The sequence below is a fragment of the Perna viridis genome, chromosome 10 (genome assembly GCF_037379345.1).
Source record: "Perna viridis isolate PV_CMFRI_1.1 ecotype Kerala chromosome 10, ASM3737934v1, whole genome shotgun sequence".
Classification (NCBI taxonomy): domain Eukaryota; kingdom Metazoa; phylum Mollusca; class Bivalvia; order Mytilida; family Mytilidae; genus Perna; species Perna viridis.
Window position 1 is genome coordinate 19,835,645 of NC_142454.1, and position 26,105 is coordinate 19,861,749.

Genomic DNA, 26,105 nt, shown 5'->3' on the forward strand with positions numbered 1-26,105 from the left:
AAGAAAAAATCACTGGCCATGAAAGGTCCTATATTTTTTTGTAATTATGACACCATTATATTTCGCAAGTAATTTAACAGACGAACAGAGGGGTAAGGTAAGAGCATTAAAGCATGAGTTTTTAGGTTCACAAAGTTACACATGCATTGTTGGAAAAACACTACGGGAGAGTAAAAATAAGTGTTTTACCTGTTAAATTCTAAAATACTGTTATGGACTTCAAATAAAACTGCTGCTTTACGGTGTTTTCCAATGTATGCAATTTAGTGGAAGTAATTTAGCATGCGCTGTACGTGCATGTTTTTTTTTATTTTCGTGATCAATTTGACATGCCATTCGAAAATACATGCTAAGACCTTGTCGACAATACACATTTTATTTTCTGGGATAAGAAAAGCAGTCAAACAAAAATTATTAGAAGAATATACATCATTTTCAATACTAAGAAATGAAGTGAAATGGATTTTTGCAAATTTCGTGTAATTTTCAGAACTAAACAGATGAATTATTAGGCAAAACATTATTAGGGTACGAAAAAAGATGGTACATGTAAGGGTTACACATTTCGGTCCTTACCATCCAATATTACGACAACGTTACCTTATCGAACTGACAGTTCCAGAATGTAGCTGTTTCTAAATCTAACAAGTTTTATACAGCGTAAGACAAAGAGACTTAGGACTTGACCTCGTCATCCCCAATCCGAACATACAATAACAAACACCGACATGCAACAGCTTCGACCTTATTTCCAAGGGTTTTTATTTACTTATTTTCATAAAATGAATTAGTCAATGGAGTGGCATATATTAAACGTAAATAAACCGAGCACTTAAGATTTCATGTAGGGAAGGATTTAAAACGTGGTTTTAGGGTATTTGTGTGTGTCAGGGGGGTATTTTTAACAAGATAAAATAAATAAATAAGTAATTAGATAAATAATAATAAAAAAATAAATAAATGTTCCCGGGACTTCGAGTTATTCATATTTTACTAGTTTTATAGCAAGATCATAAGTAACCAATCATCTTCGTCGTTACGTATACTAAGTCGGCCTGACAATGATTAATTTCATCGTAAAACACAGTTTATCGCCGATAAATAAAGTTTAGCGACAGTAAACTCTAGTTTCAAATCGTTAATTGTAGTTAGTGCACTAGAAATACAATTTATCGTAGACAAACTGTTATTCGCACCACGGTAACCATAGTTTACGCGCGACAAACTCTGTTTATCGAATTTTTGTTACTGTCGCGTGCCATATTGATTGGTCTCTTCTCAACGTTAATCAATCACTAGTTCCTGATGTAAAGAATAATTAAATGTACTTTATTGAATTGATAAACTCTAGGCAATGGTCGGAATAGTAAAACAAGAAAGTCAATTTAACAAATGGAAATGTCACGTAAAGTTGAATACAACCGTTCTTGTCCTGACTTGACAAAAATATTTCCGATAGAAACAGTGGGTTCAACAAGGTTGTATAGCGCATTAAACTCTCCATTCTATTACGTTTCATTGTTTTATTATTAGGCAATACAAACCACCAGGTAAAAAAAAAATATCAGCATCTAGTGATGCAATAAATGCTGAAACCTAAACCTTGACACCTAATTATGAGTCGTGAATCTCCTCTATGGACGATTTATTTTCATATATAAATTAGTACTTGACATGCTTTCTCTAAGACTTTTTTGTGTTATCCGTCATTTATCGCGACATGTTGTTGCCGTTAATGTGTGTACCCTCACTTGTGTTTACTTATTTTCTCTTTCGCAAGTTCTATGCCAAAATTAGTCGCTTTGAAATCTACATTGTTTACTGAAATTCGGTTTTCCTTTTAATACGACAGTTACGGTGCTTTTCATATTAAGGTTATCTTAAACTTCCTCAATATTCGGCAGTTCTATTTAGTGAACACGTGTAAGAGCATGAACTAAATAGAAGAGCAGTTGTGCCTGTACTGGATTTTATCATTTATCTTTGTTTTTATTCCTTTTATTTCTATTTGAATTCATTGTGTATGTTCTTTGTCATTGTAGATAGTTTTCTGTACCCAGTCAGTAAGAGTTATCTTTCTTTGTGGGTACCTGTTTCGACAAATATCAGAAGCACGAGATATATATAGTGTTACACGGTAAACATAAAAATGTCCTGGCACATTATGAAATATGTAATAAGCCACGTTCATTGGGAAACAGAAGGTTCAGTGTCATATATCAACCATCAACATTATGTGGTGTTAAGTCTGTGTTGTAGTTACTTCCCCCAACAATTATATACATGTAGTTATATGTAACTACTCTCTTTACCGTGTTAGTTGCGTTAATTCTTGTACTTATATAAAATCTAAGTACACGTATTTGTTCTAATCTATAGCAAGCGAGAGAGATAAGCAGGAAAACTAAAAAATTAATCAACACAAGTGTCCTGATAATTAATACGATTATTTGGAAGAGGGATATTACGGAAATCCGCAAAGAACAATAATTTATGCTAGAACGTATGTTGTGAATTCGATATTATCATATCGTACATTGTATTTCGATATATTAGATCCTTAGTATAGGATTAAACACTGTTTTTCCAGAAATTATCAATGTGTAAAATCGGACTACTAACTCGCAAGACCAATAAAAGTCCGAGGACTTTTACGTCAGGTTTGTGAGTGAATGGTTCGATTTTACACATCCATAAATTCTGGAAAAACAGTGTTTAATCCTTATAATTCCATTCCCTAACTATCTGAAATATATTAATTGTTGTTTTTGTCTTGTAGACTCTCATTCAGTGAAACTGACATCCAAAATTGACACTGCAAATGGTGGCATTCAAGCTGCAACCTTTTATTTGAATACATATAGTGACAAGTTGCGCAAAAATAATATTGGCATCACATTAAGTACTTCTCTGTGTAAGAATCAGGCAAAATATGTATAAGTCAAAGTCTATGGAAAAAAGAGTGAGAAACACAAGTGACCGTATTCCGTTGATACCATCCTCACAGTGTGGCAATCCAGAATTATATCCTGAATTAAATCCATAGTTCTTAAAGACGAGTACATGTCATCAGTATCCAAGAATTTGCTTCCCATTACTGCCCATAGAAAGGAAAAGGTGGCGGGTCTGAAAGTGCACCTTTTTACGTGTTCTTTCAAGAGTCTATTAGACGCCCCCTGTAAAGGCATATTACACTGTAAGCGACCACACTGTGCGACGTGTCCTTTTACTTGTGAAACTGGCGAGGTCGTCAGGCCAGCCAACGTCTTTAAGTTATAAAAGATGGTTACCACAGAAAACGTCGTTTACGCTGTGATTTACAAACGCTGTAAAATGAGTAACATACAGGCTACACCCATTAGAAAAGACGTTTTTCCCACAATTATATTAAGTCTTAATATAATTGTGGGAAAAACGTCTACTCTAATTAAATTGATATTTTTTTAGCTTGAATATTACATTTATTTTGGAATATTATAACGTGTATTTGTTTCTCACATTCCTCGGCAAACAATCTTATGTTACAGCTTCTTCAAGTATTAACAGTGAAATCTGTATAAACCGAGTTTGAATAACAAGAAAACCTGTCTTAACGTAATAATTATTAAAACTCCCTATTTATAAATCAAAATGTACTTTGAACTTTGGTAAACTGAACATCTGTCTACGCAAAACAATTTTTCGAGTCCTACACGGGTTTGATTTAGACAGATTTCATTGTATTTCATATCTTAAAGACTATATACAAGTATATTGTCATGGTTTATTCATGGAATTCAGTTGTGTTGTTGGTGATAATCTATTATTGCATTTACAGAATGATAGCAATTTATAAATTATCAATTATGACGTAATAATTTGGATTGCAATTGTGACGTCTTCATTTACGACCAAGAGTACTTTCAGAACTGGTTTTGGCTGTTATAATACTTTAAAACAAACTTCTTTTGTGAAGTTGACAATGCATTTGAGTTGTTAAAGTATTCGATGTTTTTTTATATGCACAATATTTTGTATAAACTTTCTGGATAATACTGTTTAGTACATCCATGTACAAATGTGCAATGCAACGGTGGAAAATGTATTATCGACGACAATGGAAATCATCAATGTATTTGTAATCTTGGTTGTAAGGGACCACACTGTAGTGTTGAAGGTAGTCATCTTTGATTTTTTTTAACGAAAAAAAAGAGATTAGAAATATATATCGAACAACACAATGTTGTACTGAAGGTAAAATCGGACTGCTTTGTTATATTTGTGATTCGCTTACGATTACTTCAACTTGAAATCGTATTAAGTTTAGGTCATTACAGTCACATTACAATATATTAATTGTAATGTGAATGTATATATGTATTACATTTTGATATATCTTTTTTTTTTTTATTAAATGTTAGTTTGGATTATAAATCTACGTCTGCTCACTGTCCATCTGTGCATTTATAAAGAAAAGTATTATTTACCAAATATAATATTTATGTATCTATACATGTATATTCTAACATTCATTATACAAGTTACATATTTTGTTACAAATTATAGCCAATTCTGATTGCTCAACTAACAATGGAAGTTGTAAAGTTGGTTGCACTGATACAGAGACTGTAGTCCCATACCCATGTTGTAACAGAACTGTTTGTTGTAGGCCCTTAGGTAGGTAAAGTAGAGGGCTTTCTTTGATATACCTTCTTTACACTACTGTTGCGTGTTAAACAAGATGATAATACATCCAACCGCCTTGCAATTCAGATAAACATCAATTCAATATCAAATTCTGAACAAGTTTAGCTTCATATAGAATTATTATAGTATTTAATAATGTGTATATATATATATATATATATATATATATATTTTTGCTATATTGATGAAAAATTTAAGTTCACCAATTGTAAAACGACCAAATTTTCTAGAGTTGCGTTCAAAACAGCGTCAGACGATCAAAATTATTTCTAGACGCTGCAGCCGGCTCCTACAGAAAATAAAAAAATCTTGCAAAGTCGGGAAAATCTCACTACATCACCTAACGCAACAGATCTGGTTGTGTGGTCTAGAACGTGTTATTGACAATAACGGGAGTGTCATCTTGTCCTCAGGTTCTTTGTCATTTAATTATCAGATAACAAAAGACAAAATACGAAGGTGTATATAATTGTCACATATCCTTTTATTCTCTTGATGAAGTGTTCAAAATGTCAAATATGAATAAATGAATAATATTAACCTAATGAAACCATTAGATATATTTAGATTAATTATCTGAGTTGAAGCGCTAGAAAAAAAGACCTTTTTTAAAAGATTTTTCAATGAAAGAAAATTAATTTTAGGAGAATTACCTATTCTTATTTTGTGGGAAAATATACAAAAAACCCACAAACAAACAAACTAAAAACATTCCTAGAATTTCCATTCGTCAAAATAATCCGATTTACGGTATTGCCCAAGTTTGCGTGTCAAAACGTACTGAGAATGTGAATGTAAAGAATATTTAGATCAACCTGTTCACACACACACTATTCATTCTTGCCAATAATTTTTGAAGACTTTGTCTTTACAAGGCTATCTTCTGGTATCTAGGTTTTGAGCTGAATGTTGATTACTTTTATTATTATTATGATTCATTAAGGACCACCTGTTGTTATGGTAATTCAAACTGAGGCTAACACACTTTTGAATGAAACGGTTTTGCTCAATTGTTCAGTAGAGTCTGAACTTCCTATCATTGATATCTGTTGGATAAAAGACGGGACAAGAGTGAATTCCTCGATGAATGATAGATATACTGGTGGAACAAAAGATGAACCAACACTTAAAATTGTTCAGTCATTAAAGACGGACAGTGGAAATTACAAATGTGTGGCAGTAAATATTGCTGGATCAAATGAAAGCCTTCTGATTACTGTGACGGTTGGATGCGATAGTTGTAAGTTTTGATTTAGAAGGTAGAAGTAAAAATGTATTTTGGTAAGTGCTTTAATATATAATTATTTAGTAGCTTCATCAGAAGCAGTGTTATCCCACATGTTATGTTTCCATGATTATTGAACCAATGTGAAAAAAAAACCACTCTCATGTCTAGGCAATGCAGTGTTTGTAAGAATTTTAGATGAATGCAAGTACTATTGAAATCGCCACATCAAGGGAAAATTCGTATTATGGAAGTGTCGTACAATTTGCCCAAAATCAATAATCCAATAATAGTAAGGGCCGAACTTTCAATTCAGTCAAATATGTACACAAGATGAATGCATAGTGTATGAAACATGTTGCTATATATGTCTTATGTATTAAAAGCGGCGTTTTTTGGTAATATGATAATATGATAAAGAAAATATAATGAAATTCAGGGTCAGACAAGTCAGACTACTGGGTTGTTGAATACCATCGGTGACCTTTGGTCCACCAGTTGTGGCGTCGACCTAGATGTATAAAGGAAACAACTACAGCTATGTATTTTTCAAATTTCGATAAGCTATACACGTGATGATGTCGTCGACCTTTTACCAAAGTCTTCAATTGAGTTACTATTTTTGCTGTCTTTTTTTACCTTCCAGTGTCAGTTAACGTTACTACCAGGACAGTTGGTGTAAATGTGATTGTGGACTGTCATGTTCAGGTGAAATTTGACATTAACTTCGTCTTTTTCACCAAAAACGGTGAGGCCATGGTTATGAACATGACTGATGAAATTAGCAAGATTTTCGAATCACGCAACTTTGATGGACTCGAAAGAGTCAATAAATATCCTAGCAAATACAGTAACATAAGCGATCTTAATTCTCCTTCTTTAACAATTTTCAATGCGACACAAAGTGACAACGGCTTATACAAATGCTTTGTCTGTATTGTGGAGAATCCTCTTTCAGAACTATGTGTTTGTTCTCGAGAGGACACAACCGTTGTCTCCATAGAATGATTATATAGAAGATGTAAGTATACTTCGATAACATCGCTTTAATAATAATTATAATCATAATAATAAAGGTATCTTTTTTGTAACTGAAAATGTCTAACAAAATAGTTAAATGACATTCTAAAAGTTGACCTTGCCCTACTTACATATGAAGGATACGAACTTAATCTAATTAGTTAATGTATTGTCCAGCTAATATGAAAGAAATAATTGATGGGTTTGATGATAAAAGTAGCATATTTGGCATAGTAGTAATGTTTGACTTCACAACCAATATCACAATATCAGCTATAGACCCACCTTCAAAATTTAAACATGGTTGATTTGCTCAAGATGGCCATCAATGTTTATAAAAATGAAATATTTCGCAAATATGATAAGTGAATTTGTTAGCATACATCTTAAAGCCCTTGAAAAAAAAGAACAACTTACAAAAAATCAATTAAGTTAAACAATGGTAAAAATTCTGTATATAAAAAGAATGAAGTTTTTAATCCTTGTAACTAAAAAATGGTGAGACATATTTCAAAAGAAACTGAAAATGCAGGTGTGGATTTTCACGAGAAAATCAATGAAAAATGTTTCAAAATCAGATAAAAAAATTAAAAGCTGATTTTTCGGGGTTGGCGCTTCTATAGACCCAAACAGACTTAAAACCTGTTGAATATTTTAAAAACATAGTTTTATTAAAACAAGTCGACATTGAAAGAAAAATAAACCTTTGATATCAATTTTAAACACTTATTTAATTCCCTCGGTCCCTTGTGATAAGAACGGTAGAGGCCAGTGACCCAATTACGAATAACAAGCACCCTCACGCAGCAAGAAACAATATCTCAAAATTTTATGACAAATGAAATTTACTTCACTTCAACTACAGCGATTGCATGGAAACGAACAAAATTACCGATGCCGAAGAAAAACAGAACCGAGCGGGCACGCCCCGTGGATTCAATGTTGAAATCACGTCAGTTCTCTATATGGAAACAGCGTTGAAAAATGATATTAAGATGAAAATTGAAGTGACGTGGAAATCGGACGTTGAATCAACGTAACGTTATGACTTAAAATCCACATATAAAGAACGTTGAAATTTACTTAATATCCACGTTGAATTAAGGCTGATCCTTAACTGCAGTGATTGAGTTGAAATAGGCCATGTCATCACCAAGAAGATTTTTATTTATTTTTCGTTTTTTAGTTAGTTAATTTCTTTTTGTATATTTAGTATATTTTGTTGAATCCTACTCAACATCATCTGCCTTTGAAAAATTTATAAAATCATGTACCTTCTCTTTAAGTTAGAACCACATTCTGTCTACCACCAAAAGTTTGATCTCAATATTAAGAACAAATAACTAAATGTAGGAATGTGTATCCTTCAAATCTTTGAAAGTGTAAACAGATATGGCAATAATTTAACTTTGTAAACTTGCTGCACTGTAACATTTTCAAATCTTATCTCATTGCACTCGCAGTCACACAAGACTTTCCTTGATATATAGATATATATATATTGCCATAGATGTCACAGCGGTACAAGTTCGAGTCCCGCGAAGGGAACGACCGAAAATTTGCATCGTGACAGTTCTAATATCGTTATATATATATAAAGGTCTGAAAAATTCCCAACGATGTTAGAACTCACAAATTTGCGATGGCAAATTTTTGGTCGTTTCCGTCGCGGGACTCGAACTCGTACCGCTGTTGTGACATCTCTGGCAACACCGCCTGCACAAAGTCCAGCGCCCTAGACCACTCGGCCAGCTAGGCTATATAAAATATAGCTTTCCCTGGCCGGGTCATTCCTCCTCGTAGGATTAATCTAGGGCTGTAACTAATACGCGATGTATGGTAGTACGGAACAGTTCATTTAGATATTGTTAGGAAGGATAGAGGATCAAATTAATGATGCATGTCACAACAAATCAATATTATACAAACGTATCAGAATGTGACGACTCTATTCGCTACACTGCTCCATCAGATCAAATTGATACAGGGAAGATATGTAAAGTATAGAAAGGTCTGAAAAATTTCCAACGATGTTAGAACTGTCAAATTTGCGATGCAAATTTTTGGTCGTTCCCTCCGCGGGGATATAAAAATATAGCTTTCGCTGGCCGGGTCATTACTCCTCGTAGGATTAATCTAGGGCTGTAACTTAGCACACAATGTATGGTAGTACGGGACAGTTCATTTAGATTGTATTATGTATGATAGAGGATCAAATAAATGATGGAGCATTGTAGCGAATAGAGTCGTCACATTCTGAGACGTTTGTATAATATTGATTTGTTGTGACATGCATCATTAACAAAAAGGTGTTTTGAAAAAAAATGCCACGCCTTTTCTGACTATTATCCGAACATAAACGTTCAAAACAGGTAACCGTCCTTTTGATATCTTTGATATCAGACATTTATCGGACCTTTTCATTATTGAGGTTAAATAGACCTGAGACGTTTTGAATTTGCATTGGCTGTATAAGTGGTAGTTGGGCGATGACTTACAAAATGTACATTGCGCTCACAGATTCATAAGCGGTAAGACGTCACTAACCTACATTTCGAGACGTCCTATTAACGTTTAACGTCATTTTGTCTGTGGACCGAGTTAGTTATCTAGTCCTTTTCATGCAAACATACATAAATTATCAGTCAACTAATCAGGAAAAATAGAAGCAAATGTAAAATAGGATTAAAATGAAAGAGCAGCACTATAAATAGTCAAAAATGTAAAAAAGCATATAACAGAGCTGTTGTGAATAGCAAGCAGGACAATGACATGACCTGCGGTTCCATGAGTTAAGAAGATTCTTAAATTGAGTAAAAGATGATTCTCAGGTCATTCCAAGTTTTTGCCACAAAATATTTAAAGGAGTTAAACCCATACCTTATGATTTTATTTTATCTAGCAGAAGATTATGTGGAAGGCAATCAAATGCTTTGCTTAAATCCATCAAAATTGCAGCTATAAATTTATTATCATCCAATGCTTTTTCCAGTCTTCCACTATTTTCAATAATGCAGTTTGAGTATTGCCTTTTTCTGACAAATCAAAAATGCATGGGTGTTTATGTACTAATATGGGGTAGGCATTGTCTAAATCAGCGAGCAATGTGAGTTTTCCCATACATGTGCCGTCTGTGCGAGACTTATAAAAATAATAAAGGAATAAAGGAAATTACAAAGGGTGTGGGGGGTCAACCTAGATGAAAATGTTTGCTTTGCAATAATTTTCTTAATTTATATTTAAGCAGCAAGCAAAATCAATATTTCTATTTGAAAGCCTGTCTTGTTAATTAAGGGGAAAGTTTTTTTCAATAAATGAATAATTTTCCCCTAAATTCCAACCCCTTTCCCCTCGCTCTCACAATGACCAATAACTTAATATCACTTCGCAATGCTTTACATTTTTATCCCTTATGGTCATCTCTTGCAACATTCATTTCAGTTTTGGTCTGTCATATCAGTCTGTACAGATACCGGAAATATTACAGTTCTCCACGTACGCATGGTGGGAATATTTTACACATATCATGTGATATAAACAAAATTCAGACGACAGCTGCAAATTTATGGTAATGGGACAATTTGTATTCCATTTTTATTTTCTATATTAGATGTTTCTTTTTTCAAAAGAGGTATGAATCCACATTGAATATTCATCATTTAGAACAATTAATCAAATTTTGACAATACTTCACAATGTATCGTTCATGTTCTATTTTTCTAGGTCGCATTTACACTTACTATGCGAGTAGATCGCGGGAAAACGCTTCTTACGCGAGCAATATGTTGCATTTGACAACACAAACAAAGCGATGATGCGAAAAGCAGATTGCGTTGAATTACAATTATTCCTTTCTATAGAATGAGTACGTAGAAGTTATCATTGTTTTAATGGAGCTTTTATTTAGAATTATAATGTTAACTTATTTATTTTTTCAATCACTGTGTTATAACTTTTAAAATACCATTCATTAGATATAGATAGCGTTTTTTTTTTCATAAAGTGCATTTCTATACTTTTACTTTGAATAGAGTTAACATTCTGTTTCATACAAGACAAATATTCTTGAAATAAAATAAGATTGAAAGAATTCATGTTCTCCATATCTGAAACATCTATTCAACACTACTTCAATATAAGCATATTTCAGGAAATAATCCAATACGAATGCTGGACTGTATCAGACGTTATGAATTCGTCATGTATAACCAATAACGTGACCAGACTTCTAGAAGAAGATGACATCAAATCTATTCTAAATTGTTCAAGAACACGCGGACAACCTTTCCCTGAAAAACGACTAGTAACTGCATACCATTTCGTTTACTGGAAGAAAATATTCAATTGATAATGTTAAGTTTAACCCTTATTGTCGGAAAGTTTTACTCCTGACTGTACTTTGTTGACATTTGGAAACTTGTACCATTGTACAAGAGGTGTGATTTGTCATATCAATATTTACGAAAACGAATTGGACTACTTAGGTGAACACCTGAAAAAGTACATTAAGCATTGTATTGATAAATTCATTGATGGGAAAATCTTTATACTGATTCACTGTTTGGGCGAGGTGAAAGTTAGGACAGATGGATTGATGGAGAAACACGGATTCAAACGAAACACGTCTCCGCTATTTCATACATTTTACATGATTGAAAAAGTAATTAAAAAAATCCCAAAGTAATATATTCAAGAAATTACGACAAAAAATGCATACACAAAAACATATTCATATCTGTTTGTTTTATTGTTTGGTTTTTGTTCGGTTTTATTGTTTTATTTTGATTTTTTGTTGCGGGGGTGGCTTTTTAATCTTAAAATTGAAACTTAAAAAATTGTCGTATAAATTCATCCGATTTACGTTATTATTACACTGACTTCCCATACTTTGGATGTTATGCCGTTCCTGGTCTGCGTATCCAGTATTCCTCTATTTCTTTACGGTAGTTTCCACTTAGGACAGAACTGTTTGTAGGGTGAAATATTTCTTTCAAGAATTCAAACCATTGAACGAACTTGTTGATTGAAATGTCGGAACTTTGTGTTAATTCCCGAATGGTGACCACACAAGTATTTGTCTAATCATTTTTGTGTTTCTCCGACCAATACTAGACAGCACAAGATGCCTTCTAACCCATTAACTTAGTTGATCGATTTAAACTGAAGTCATCATGATTTCTTGTCTGAATAGTTTTGTATGTAAAATCTAGAGCACTAGTGAAGAAAGATTCGATTATTAGAACTTTGTATGTTTTGCATTTTTTGTACAGTGTGGTTCGTCATAATGGTGGTAAAATATATCATTCAAAGTGATAAAACTTGGTTTTAGTTTTTGAATGTCCGATATTTTGTGCTGGAATTCTAAATCTGAAAGACCGTAAATGAGGTTTATTCTAGAAACAGAATATAATTAATACAACTACTCAAGTTAAAAGTTTCTATGTAAATTTTTTGTCCCTTTCTCACTGCAGAAGAAATCTTGGGCGCATAAGATATATATATATATATACATACAACGTCTCAGAATGTGACAACTCTATTTGCTACACTGCTCCATCGGATCAAATTGATACAGGGAAGATATAAACGTATAGAAAGGTCTGAAAAATTCCCAACGATGTTAGAACTGTCAAATTTGCGATGCAAAAGATGTATATTAGCAATGACTTTTGCCTCCCCTTAACCGTATCAAGCAGCCACTATATAAATTTAGTAGTACTCGAATAGACCAACAATTGACCGCCAATCAATACTCGATTCCTAGAGATTGAAATCGCTCATCGGGGTCAAAAGTTGGCGGTCAGGTCCGTTTTGACATATGACAAGAATGATAATGATAGCCAAATTTACCAGTGATTTAAGTGGCGGTTTCAGAAGTTCCCCTGGAATCACCTTTTGTAGGAAAATTGTGTTTAGTTGTAAAAATTAGAATAATGATTTGACAGTTCAGCTGGAAACATTAATTAGATTGTATCCGAGTGTTAAATATTGAAAAGATACGAAGATATTTATATAATGTTTTGTTGGAAAAGAAAAGCAATAAGGTTGCATTTAAGCATTTCTCGACCAAATATTAAACAAGACATGTAGTGGAAATCACAAATAGGAAAATAAAATGAACAACTTCAGTTAATTAACAAATTTGACCATTTAAACCTTTTTGTCGACCCACACCACAGAGACAAGGTGCCCTTCAAAATTGATCTTCATCATTTAGATGCGTCAAGTTCTAGATGAAAAATAATGATATTGTAAGTGTAGCTGACGAAAAGCAATTGAAAACCGTGCTGGTGACTAGATTATGCGAGTTTTGACATTCATTCCAAATAGGGATGGACATCCCAAGAAAGCTGATGATACACTATTTGGGGAACCTTCGTTGTTCCAAAGAACATGTTTCCAAGCGGACATATACTTTATTGTCGTCGACACTGTGGTTTGCCTCCAGAAAACTTTTACCCACTAAATAAAACTTTCCATTGTGACGCTTTCTTTGTGTTCTACAAAACGATCACCCAACCTCCGATAGATCTCGCCCACGTAAACCATTGTACAGGGTTTACAAACCACAGCGTCATCGGCGTTTTCTGATGTACAGGTGATACCATCTTTTAAATTATAATCGTTGACGTTCCCAAGTAAAAAGACATGTCGAGCAGGATGATCGGTTGAAGTGTCGTAACTCGCAGAAAGAGTCGAGTGGCACTCTTCAAAGAACTAGTAACAAGATGCGCTTTCAGGATGCAGCTAGACTTCAGATTGCACGTATACACATTGTTTTTTCCTTTTTAGATAATAATTCAATACCATATACCCTTTAACCTCTACAGTCTTAGTTTTTAAAGAGTTTTTATTCCATTTGACATTAAAAATGTCTATTGTAATTAGACTATACGTATTCGTTACATTGTATATGTACATTTGTATGTAAGTTTTTTTCCACTACTACGTGTAAAATAGTATCACGGGAGACGAGTTCATTATTCTGTAAGTATATTTTACCGCATATATAGAAGTGTATGTATAAATGCTTTCTAGAAAAAGAAAATGAAATACTATTTAAAGCAATCAATTCTTCGTAGTCAACATTTTACAGAAAAACTACAATTATGACTTTAGGTGAACCATAAATAATCATCGAATTCTATCTTTATACAAATTGAACATTTTGGCCTATGTTACCTTACCAAAATTGACTCCCCTTTTATCAACCTGGATCTGCCACTTGTGCGTAATAGTTAGAAAAAACATTTTAGTATATTTATGTTATTTGAGCCATGTGTACATTTGTATGCCCTATGTAATTTCGTTTTTAATTCTATTGCGTCATGTGTAAAATATATATATTTAACAATAATACCATTTCAAATTTACTAACAGAGTTCAAGAATGGTTGGTAATTAATATGCGTATCTGCAACCTTGAGCGTTATTGAGTACACATACTGATTATTATAATTATCGGCTAGTAGCCCAGCTATACCACAAGCACAAGAGCATTATTAATTTTCCCACAGAGGTTTTTATATCTATAAACTTTCTATCGCTTCAAATCAAATGACATTTGGTGAGCTTAATAAACCATCTTTAAAACCTTTCAAGCCAATATAACAATAACATAAATGTGATGAATTTATTTGAAAAAAAACCTAGACGGGAAAGGAGTCATGGCCATCGCACTATACGTCACTTAAGTTACATGATGTCTCCATAGTCTCCATAGATGGTCTCCTTCCTTTCATACAAACACCTCTTGGACTTCATCATATTAGAACCAAACTTTATTCTATACCTCTAACTCCACTACAATCCCTTTACAAAACAAGTCTTGACACTCCTGTTTCTGACCCCACCTCATTATACAGACTTGTTGCCATCATTTTGGATATTGGTTTCCACAGACTTTTAAACCAGTTTGTGTGAAATATGGTCCATCTGGTCACGTCGTGATGGAAGATTTAACCATCATCGAAAACGAATGTCTACTTAATATCCTTTCTAAAGGTCCCAGTACCGTGAACAACGCTCCATAAATTGGAATTATAACTTTAAAGTTCTTATGGATGTCGTGGAGGACTATGCAAGAAAATGGATAAAACGAGAACAAGAAGACATTGATTCTCTGTCAGTGGTTAAAGGCCTTGAGGTTTTAAGTTTTAAGGAAATCAATGAGTGCCAATGCTACATCAGTTTTCGAAGACCCCAATGTAGCAAACACATTGTCTACTATACATGACAATTATGTTGTCGTACCAGCAGACAAAGCCCAAAACAGCATTGTTTTTGTCTGCAAAACGTTTTACATGTTTATTATCAGAGGTAGAACTAGAAAATAATAGAAGTAATGTGATAAGACCTTTACTGCTACTACACTCTCCGAAGAAGAGATTGTGGAAACCATAAATCTGTGTTATCATCTTCTGGTCTCTGTACCAAGGACGATGGTTGTGATTTACTGTCTATGTACTGGATTCTTAAACTCCACAAGAATCCATACAAACAACGTATCGTAGCTGGATCTGCAAAATGTACCACCAAGCGTCCTTCAAAACTTTTAACTTCTACACTCACAACTGTCAAAGAGGGTCTGCAGTCCTACCACAACACTTGTCATCCCACAGTGGTATTAATTCAATGTGGATCCTAGACAATTCGAAAGATCTCTTAGAGACAATCAGTCCAAGACTATTATCTGAATATAATAGCATTAAAACCTATGAATTTATTTCAACACTGTATACTTCTATTCCCCATACTCCGTTAAAATCCCGACTGAAAACAGATTAGGTGTTTAAAAAAGTAACCTCAGCTATGCGTAAAAGCCTTAAATGCTTGCCAGATTCGTCTACCATTGCACTGCATTTTGTTTCACCAAATGAAAACTCAGATATCAAAACCATCCAAAATCAAATGTGTACAAGTGGAGATTTTAATTATGAATTCTGGCAAAATTGTGTATTGATTTTTTTCTTTCAACTTCCTCTTTAGAAAAAATAAAATTAAATGATTCTTGACAACACACTACTGCTATTCCAGAATTGTTACTAAGGTAGATCATTCTTATATTTCTAGTTTATAAATTTTTCTAGTTTTCCTCAAAAATTACCTTGAATGAATATCCATTTTGAAATGATAGAGCCAGAAATTTTCGTTCACCATTGTATGTGGATTCTTTATGAAATGCTCACTATTTCGCCAGCTATCAAAACTTTTATATGAAGAAAATGTGGTATGATTGACAAAAAGGCAGTCATTCAACAAATACCAAGCAACTACGGTCTATATGTATTTCTCGTAAATGTATAATAACTATCATTCTACGAAAACAAACAGGAAATATTGAAAAATACTGATTTCTGAACAACAAAACAAAAACACAAAAAAAAAAAAAAAACAAAAAAAAAAAAAACCGCAGGAACAAAAACACAAAAAAACAAAATGAAACGACAAAAAATAGCTTTGTGTTTGTTATTTACACAAACTAGTAATACAAAATGCAAAAAGTAATGATAAAAATCTAACTTGAGTTACCATTGAAATCTCTGAAAGATACGAAATAAATTGTTTCCGATTGGTAGTCAACAAGTCAACACTCTTCTGTTGTGAGGTAAAATGATTCACTGCAAAATGGCAAGCTCCACTCATTTTTTGGATCATGTTCATCTATATCACGTGTTAGAGAGTAGAAAATATTTCTACATACAGGGCAGAAACTCTCAAACTCTTGAGCAAGCGTAAATCATTCCCAGTCCATGCACTTGCAATTATACTATAACGCCCATTTCTACTTTTTAACAATGGAGTCAATTTGGTCCCAACAAAGATAGTATTTTAAGATCAGCCATAAACATACAGACTACTTGGGAAGACAATATTATATTTCTCTATAAAATGTTTCTGTATCTACTGCATTGAAAATTCAGAACAGGGAAGAACTTGTGCTACCACTGATTGAAGAAAAGATTTTTTTACCAGTTGACTCTTATAAGTTAAACTAAAAATAAATATGATTTGAGGCAGGCATAAGCTGTAAAAGCAGGACGTAGAAAAAATTGAAAAACATTAATTTCTTTTACAGTTTTGTATCACTTCAATTTATTTTTCTTCAAAATTTGTGAACTAAAATCATATAAGTAGGAGTGCCGTGCTCATTTGAGGTACGAAAGTCAATGACGAAATGTTCATCGCAATTATATTCCGTATCCGATTCTATTGGTATTGAGCATATTAAGACTTACAGTTTAAAAAGAAATGATTAGCTTGTCACGGACTTGACTTTTTTATGAGGAACTCGGCGAGTGTTTCTAGAAAAGCAGTGGACGCTTACCCTACCGGTGTACCTGGTCCATGCTGCTAGTTTTTAGTGGAGTCCGAGTTGCTCATTTGCTTTTGTTACTTTGTATGTATGACTTTAGTTTTTCTTTGTTTTGTGTGTCTGTTTTCTATGTCTGGTCTTTGTCCCTCGATTACATTTTTTTGATTACTGCTATAATCTTGGTTCCTTTTATTACTCTTTCAAAGTCTTAAATAGCAAATTATATTATACATAGTCATACCATGGTCGGCTGGATTGCTAGATTTTTATGTTCACAGTCCCTTGAATAATGTCCATTTCTATCTAGGTTTTGTTGATTGAGATATTGATTGTAATTAATTATCCTATTTTTTATGCATTTCAGGAAGAGAATGTTTGACCAATCCAATTCACCTTGCCTGTTGATAGGCGACATGCTTATGGTGGTCTTTATTGTAAGAATTGACCGAAGCAACAACCTGTAGGTAGGCATGTTAGCACAGACTCAGACTCATTGACACATGTATATTTCACAACCAACCATTCATAATTCAATCTCTTATATTGCGTGGCAGAGAAGCAGTGACTACGAATTTTATATCCTTGCCAGGGAGCAAACCACATTCATATGAGCATGAATGAGAGGTTGTTTTTTTTTGCATGTACAAATGCAGGTCATGACATATATGTCACTGATACTTTTGTCCTCAATTGCACTTTCACGTATTTTTTTCAGTAGTTAGTATTTAAGCAGCTTTCTGGTACTTACGGTGAGGTAATTCTAAATTGAAAATATCATTTCAGGGAACATACCATTTAGACTGGCTCAAGAGAAAAATGTTTAATGATATAAAAGCCAACGATTATTCAAAATATTTGTTTTCAGGACATAAACCATAAACTTATCTCTTTATCAGTTTTAATTAAATCAGGTGTTATGATAAGCTAAACTTCATTACACTCTGCATCGTATCATAACAGCTGATTTTAAACCAATTGGGTTCTAAGATTCGATAATTTTATCAGAAATGATAAAAACAATAGAAAAAAATGTAAACATTGTAGAACGAGAAAAGGTGTGGTGTATATGTCAAAGAGACACAACTCCACCTGGATTAAAATGTCAGCCGAAGGCCACCCATTGGTCTCTAATGAACGACGAGGAAACCTGCATTCACAATTTAAAACATGTTGCACCTGGTCCACTAAACATCATATTACACAGGTACAGCTAAAGAGTTGCCACTTTATACTCAAGTAACATAAAATTGAACTAAAGATGAAAGGTTGGCCTATATTAAATGGTGCAAGTATTCTAACAAGAGCAGTATGCCTTGGACTTACTCCTTAAAAGACAAATACATGTATATTGTAAACTGGGCATTACTACACCCTACTCATGCATGTATATAAAATTGAATTTCAATATTATCAAATATCTACATGTAGTAGTTGATCAAACTCAAATGACTTGAGTGTTTTTTTTATAATCTGTCAATCAATACAAAAAGAAGAATTTAAGATAAAACATTGGCCTTCTTGTGTAAGACATCACACACTGTAGTAGAAGATGTACCTTATTAAATATTCACTTAACATAGGTGAATTAATAGTTTACATGTATATCAATGTGATAGTTTAGTGTACAAATAATGGAACAAATGGTCCATATTGCACTAAAAACCCTGGGCATTGTGTCCATGTTATCAATATAACATGGATTAGTACTGTACTTGCTATATTATACATACACACTGAATCGAACAGCGATATGTTTTAGTATGGTTGCATAGACTTTTATTTTGTCTCAATATTTCATGTCTTGAAAGAACTATGTCAAATGCAGCGATGAAGTGCATAGCTCAAATAAGAGAGATATTTTACTGGCAATGGAGGTTACGATGCTCAGGGTCTTGCTGAGACAATTCATTCAGAAGGTAGTTTTCTCTTGAAAAACGCATTAATATACATATAACAAGTCAAATGTATTTGATAGCCAATCTAATGAGAGTAATTAGAATTCACAGAAAACAAAAACAAAAATGGATTTGCTGTAGTCAAACAAACATTTTTCTGCTGATGTTAAACAGTATATGATTTACATGTCAATTCATATGAGGAAAGATAAACAAAAAAGGCAAAAGACAAACAAAACACAAAAAAACAAAACTAAAACGATAATGAAATTGTCTATGAAAACCAAGGAAAATGAAGAACCGAGTGGTATTCTTGGTGTACTTTATATGAATGAACTGAAGTATACTATACTGTAAATTATGTAACTACAAAATTGTTAACTGTGAATTCGTGTGATTTGACTTGTAAAAAAAGTGAAATCAAATCGATAAAACGGTTTTTTTAAATTGATATGTGTGTATTAATCTTGAAAAATCAGCGTTAAATATGGAAATTTAGAACGTAAATATATCTACAACATTCAGTGTTACAGACAGTGTATGTCTGTTTAATTATTTCTCTCCCCCATAATGGAAAGCTTGAGTACATATTGATCATGTCATGTATCGGTAAATTGGCAACTCCTCAGAAGGCTATGGTACTAAAGAATTCATTGAAATTTTCACACATTTTTCGTCATATTTGAAGTTTTCATTTTGCATTTTTATCAATAAGTGAGCTTTTCTCCAAGTATACCAGTCTCCAATGTGTATGAATGTGGAGTTTGTAGTACATGTAATAGGAATATGATTTTACATAGACAAAAAAACTTAATAATTTTCATAATGAGTCTTTCTCAACAAGCAAACAAACAAACGCGTACATACAAGTTCCTTGAATTCAGAAACAAAAATATGATCTGTGTTTTCCAACTTACACGGTATTCGTGTACCAGTACATTTTGAATATGTGCATTACTAGTAACTTGACAAATATAAAGTATGAATTTATACGTATTGAACTTAATCATTTTTAGCAGTATATGCTACCCTTAGTTCTTTAGTTATTTTGTAACCCACATTGTAGTTTTTTCAGTTTGCATAGTGTTTACAATGTATGCGCTGAAAAATATATGACAGTAACAAATCTCCAGACATATTATTTGCATTCAGCATATTCAGTCCTTCACATAATAAATACAATGTGTGTTTCAGTCATATTCATTGAAAGAGTAATAAAGGGAACAAAGGTAATATCGGTAATCAAAAGAATGTAATCCAGAGACAAAGACCGGACATGGAAAACAGACATTCACATATGGTAACTAAAATCATACATAAAAAGTAACAAAAGCAAATGAGCAACTCGGACTCCACTAAAAACTGGGAGCATGGACCAGGTACACCAGTAGGGTAAGCGTCCTCTGCTTTTCTAGAAACACCCGCCGAGTTGCTCATAAAAAGTCAAGTCCGGGGTTGACAAACGAGGAAAGGCAAACTATGACTCGTTGAATAAATCATGGTGCTGATGGATACATCATAACGATCCACGAGTTTATGATGACGACCATAAAACTTCTGTAGTGATGACTTCAATCTTGTAGCAACATAACCCTGTTCCAGAAGCCTATTTGTTAGAGTTCTAGCGCGAAACAAAAAGTCTGTGTAGTTTCGGCAAGCTCTGGCATAGCGTATGATTTGTGATATGAACACTCTATACGCAGGAGCCGAAGGGATGTTGCCACAGATGAAAGGAAAGTTAACAATTCTGAATGAAAAGTCATCACGTTTGTCGTAAATTTTGGTCTATAGTTTCCTTTACCATCGAGTGTAGGTCAAGATATGAGCCTGACTTCACAGTATCTGCAGTATCCTTTATCTCATGTTCTTTTGGGTAGATGCGATGTATCAAATCCCCGAAATTAGGATTGTTTAAAGATAATACGTCATCTAAATAGCGGAAACTGAGATTGAAGGATCTAGCCAAACGATATTCTTTCTTTCTGATCAAATCAGCTATAAAGTCAGCCTCATAAGAGTGAAGAAATAGGTCAGCAAGTAAAGGAGCACAATTTGTTCACATTGAAAAAACACGTCCACCACACTGGACAAATTAAAAATTCCAGCATTTTATAAACATCTTCCTCTGTATATTTGGAAAATGATTTGCAATTATTTCTTACAAAGTATGAGGAATCTCTACCAAGAACTATATATTTGTATCTAGGTGTACCATCTTTTTTGAAGTTATCAGATCTAAACTTTGTTGTGTTGTAGGCTGAAAGATTTTCTACTCTCTTGAAGAGAGATTTTATATTAAGATACAAGAACATATGAAAACTTATGTTTACAGTACATTTTTTTAACTGTCTTCCTTTGAAAAAGATAAGACATAATTTCACTGGTTTAAAAGACTTATAAAAAAGGAATAAATAAAAACTTGGGATATTACTTTCTTAAAATGCTATTTACATTTCAAACGTTCTTGTTATACAAATTGAAGTTTATAATTGTATATACTAGTACACCTCATCCTCTTTTTTTATTTTATTTAAGCACTAAGTAAGCAAACTTATTTGGTATTGAATGAAAATGAAATGAAAGAAATGTGTAACTGAGTAGAAGCATGAAAAAAAAATTTTTTGCATTTTATGTAAGATATGTTTCTAAAGGGAGATAAATCTTCGTTTAGTGATTTTTCTAATTTCTTTTGAAATATGCAATTTTAAAAAGTGCTAGTTTTTCACAACCCGAATTAAACCTGAATATTACGTAAAATGTAAGTTTAAATCTTTAATTAAAACTATGAGCATTAGCCCTCGCATGATCTTCAGAAGTTTCACGTTCAGCGCACCAAAACTCTAGAATGCACAAAGTTCATATTGTACGTAACTGACGTAAGTACATGTAGGATTTACTTAATCTACCAGCTTCTACTGATAACCTCGAGAGTATACGTAGCTTTTATGACTAGTCCAAGGTATGTATCTCAAGGTTACAATCTTTTGACAAAGCCAGGAGATGTATGGGTCTCTTCTTATCCCCATTATGCTAGAAACAAATTCCTGTATCAGTTAAACGCAATATAACAAGCGAGAAAAAAGTGATGATTGGACCATTGATGAATTGAATGTAATCCTTTTCTTCAATTCTTTAATTATGCTGTATTACAGTCCCTGAACTGATCCGCGTAATTTTTTGACGGATCGATCACTGATAATTAAATGGTCGCAGACGGATCGATAACCGATGACCTGTGTCCGATCTGATCACAGTGTAGTTATGTAAATTGATCGAGGGATGATCGGTTTCAGAATTTTGATTGGAACGAATCAAATAAAATGACATAGTTGATTTACTGACAGCCTAAAGACTAAAAACCAACATTTTGTTTTCTTACCTAAATTGAAAAGAAAAGAAAACAAATTAATATGTGAATTTATTGCATGTTGTGTTTTAGAAAAAAAAATCGAAACCAACAAATCTGTAAAAAGTACTAACCGATAATCGGTCACGTGATGAAAAATTGAAGCGGTCACTGATCGGTAATGGATAAGTGATAGTAATTATGGGTGCATATATGTCACTGATACCTTTATACTCAATTGCTCTTGAACATAAGTTCTTCAGTTGTCAGTATTTCAGACAGCTGCCCAATATTTACGATAAGGTGATTCTAAATTGAAAATATCATTTCAATTTAGATCGGTTCAATTATTGTTAGAACATTGATAGGAAAATCCATATAACTATTTATTAATTAAAAATAACAGACCCCATTAGTCATTTGCCTTACTTGTAACGATAGACACTCAAGTTGAATTTCTTTTCGTGATTGAAAAATAATAATCACGAGAACAGACAAATAAACATCAACTATTTGAGAAACATTTCTCCATTTTTTTTCGCGATAAATTTACTTCATGCACTTTTAATGTTTTTCCGACTATATACGAATTTCGAAACAATGGGGAAGGGTTTTGTTTTAATACATATTTTGTCATCAATTCATTTGTCTTTTCTTTTTATGTGTCTACGCAATATATCATTATCAAAATGCTCTCCTTGGTGAATTTCTCTTGACATAGCTGGAGATTTTTCGTTAAGTGTTCATCCAAGTGCTCGAAGTCGTTTCCATAAATATTGATATTAAAAACTGCACCTCTATCACATTTATATGACTTCTGACAAGTCAGCAGAACGCAATCCGGATTAAAACTTTCAACAACTAAGGTTGAACTTAGCATGATAAGTCGGATATTTGCCTCCAACAAACAGAACGGTACACAATCACACACAAGTCTGTTTTCCGGAAAAAGCTGCCTGCATGTTTTTGTACTACTGGAAATAACATATATGTCATCGTTTTCTAAACGACGTGTCACAGGACAGTTTTGGAATGAAAATTGCCTTGACTTGTGTGACAATGCTGTATTTTACGGTCTTTAGAAAACAATAAACACTATCTCAGGTTCTAATAGGTTCTTTATTCATTCAAAGAAAGTATGGTTATAAAACCCTGAAAAAACAATAAAGATATTCTAACTATCTATTCAACAATTACTATAAAATACCTTATAAATCTAGTAATTACATATGATACAGGAAAAGTACAATATTCCCATAATTACCAAATATGAATATATTAAAAATGTATACAGTAATATCGGATCTGTTCAAAATGAGCATCATGCATTCTGATTGTAATCTATACTTGTTTTACATAGTTAAATGCACATCTTAAAGAATGCATCTGCACATCACAGTAAATAATATATTTGCTGTATTCGATCGTGTTTTAAATGTTGTGTAGTAAAAATATAAAATAACATATTAATTAAGCAAAAGCAAATGTTAAAGCAACATTACACTATGTTAATAAACAATACATAAGCAAAGCAAAAGCACACATAGGTACAACAAAACATACCTTGCAGGTTTTGCAAAGGTTAGGTTTACAACCCAAGATAATCTGCTACATAGTACACAGTAATAATAACGTACACTGTATCCACCTGAAGATATAAATATTAAGCTACTAAAAATTTAATCAAAAATGGACAAAAATATTATCTCCCTTGTCTATTTATCCAGTTATTTACATATTGAGTTTATATGCTTATTTAAGTATTAAAATCATAATCAAACACTCATTCAATATGATAAAATCCTAGTTAATGGTTTTTATGTCAAAATTATCATTTTAACCATTATTTATAAATTATTTACAACCATCAAATAATTTATATACCAGATTTAATTGATTTATCTGTATTAGTTACTTTATGCAGTTTAATATATAAGTTTAAAAGTTTATATCAAGTCACACACACTTACACACACTTTTCATACAATCAATCAGCCATTCACACTATGTCATTCATAAATAGGATATAGGAAAAGAATAGGAAACTATCCATAATAAGAAGTCCAAAATATGAGTTCAAGTTAGACAAACAAAATAATGGCTTCCATCTGTCAAAACATATAAAGTCAAGTGACCAAAACAAAGACAAAGGATTCCCGCCTAAAATATGACACATGATTGTCCCACAATTCCTAACACCAAAACTGACCAATAGAAATAAATAACCAAAAGTACTGTTATAAATTACTACTCTGAAAATAATTATTACAAGATTAGAATTACTAAATTAAGACTAACTGCTATCAGGAGAATACTTTCAGCTGAAAACATGAATACTATAAATTAACTGTAATCATGTACATTCAATCAGCTGAAAACATAATTTCATAAATTTAATTAAGAATAAAATTAATGAAATACTAAACTATAATTAACATGACAATTAATAAAAATATGTACAAAACTTGACTCTGCCACACACTTCCCCCCCCCCGCAGTGAAATGACGTCCCGTCATTTTCTAGTGGTGGCTACCAATGTCCAAAATGGTATGAGCTACATCTCTCTCTAAACCTGAAAATAAAGGAGTATTTGATAGGGAGGAGATATACTCTACCTTCTGAAGCCATTCTGCTTTCGTCGGTGGATCAGGTGGGCTGACAGCTGACATGACGTACTGGTCAGACGAGAGCCAAGCAGGTGATTTCCGCTCTCTTATCGAACGTCGTACAGGGACCGGTGAGACGGGCTGGTCTAAAACAGGTGGGTCAATCTGTTCTTCAACATCCGTCAAGTCGGAAGCGCTTCCTGTTACGTCATCCAGGTCCAACCGTTGGTCTTCCGCGGGCTGGGCGTCCCCAATAGGATCTGGATCATCGTCATGTGCTGTCTGTTCAGGAACTGATTCCTCAGCAAGTGAAGATCTGCTGTCATTCCTTCGTTCTAGCACATATCCAACTGTAGATCTGTCGTCATCTGAAGTGTCACTTGATTCTTCATCAGAGTCGGGTACAGTTGTCCGGTCTTCTTTTGTCCGCTGTCGTGTCCTGAGTTTAGGTACGTGTTTCTTCTTCCTAGGTTTCGGAGTAGGTGCTTCATCTCGAAGAAATCCAATAGGTAGAAGAAGGTTCCTGTGTAGGGTACGTGTCCTGCCTTCACCATCTTCTCGTACTATGCTGAAGACTGGTATGTTGATGTTGGGTTGGTCTAGGACCACGTACGGTACATCTTCCCATACATCTGCCAACTTTCCCTCTGGATGTTTCACAATCTTTACTAACACCCTGTCACCCTTCTGTACATCTGCACCTGTAATCCTGATGTCGTAGTTGTCCTTCTGCTTGGCCTGAGCTTGTCTGGAAGCTTCAGCAGCTAACTTGTAGGCGTGGCTCAATCTGTCTCGAAGCTCTGAGATGTACTTCCGAGTAGGCTGCTTAATGTCCCGCTTGAGGCCGAAAGCTAAGTCGATTGGTAGTTTCGGGTGTCTACCAAACATCAGAAAGTAAGGAGCGACTTTGGTGGATTCATGTCTGGTACAATTGTAGGCGTGGACCAATGGTGCAAGGTGGAGTTTCCAATCAGTCTTCTGGTGCGCCTCTAAAGTACTCAGTAATCCAATA

General features: G+C 33.4%; 1 protein-coding gene across 1 annotated transcript in view; it reads right to left on the reverse strand.

Moving 5' to 3' along the window:
- Positions 1-26,105, reverse strand: part of LOC148604861 (uncharacterized) — a 66,166-nt gene that overhangs the window by 35,449 nt on the left and 4,612 nt on the right. Inside the window, exon 3 of the mRNA XM_088547523.1 lies at positions 24,050-24,134. The gene's annotated coding sequence lies outside the window, so the exon portion shown is untranslated. The remainder of the gene's footprint in view (positions 1-24,049; positions 24,135-26,105) is intronic.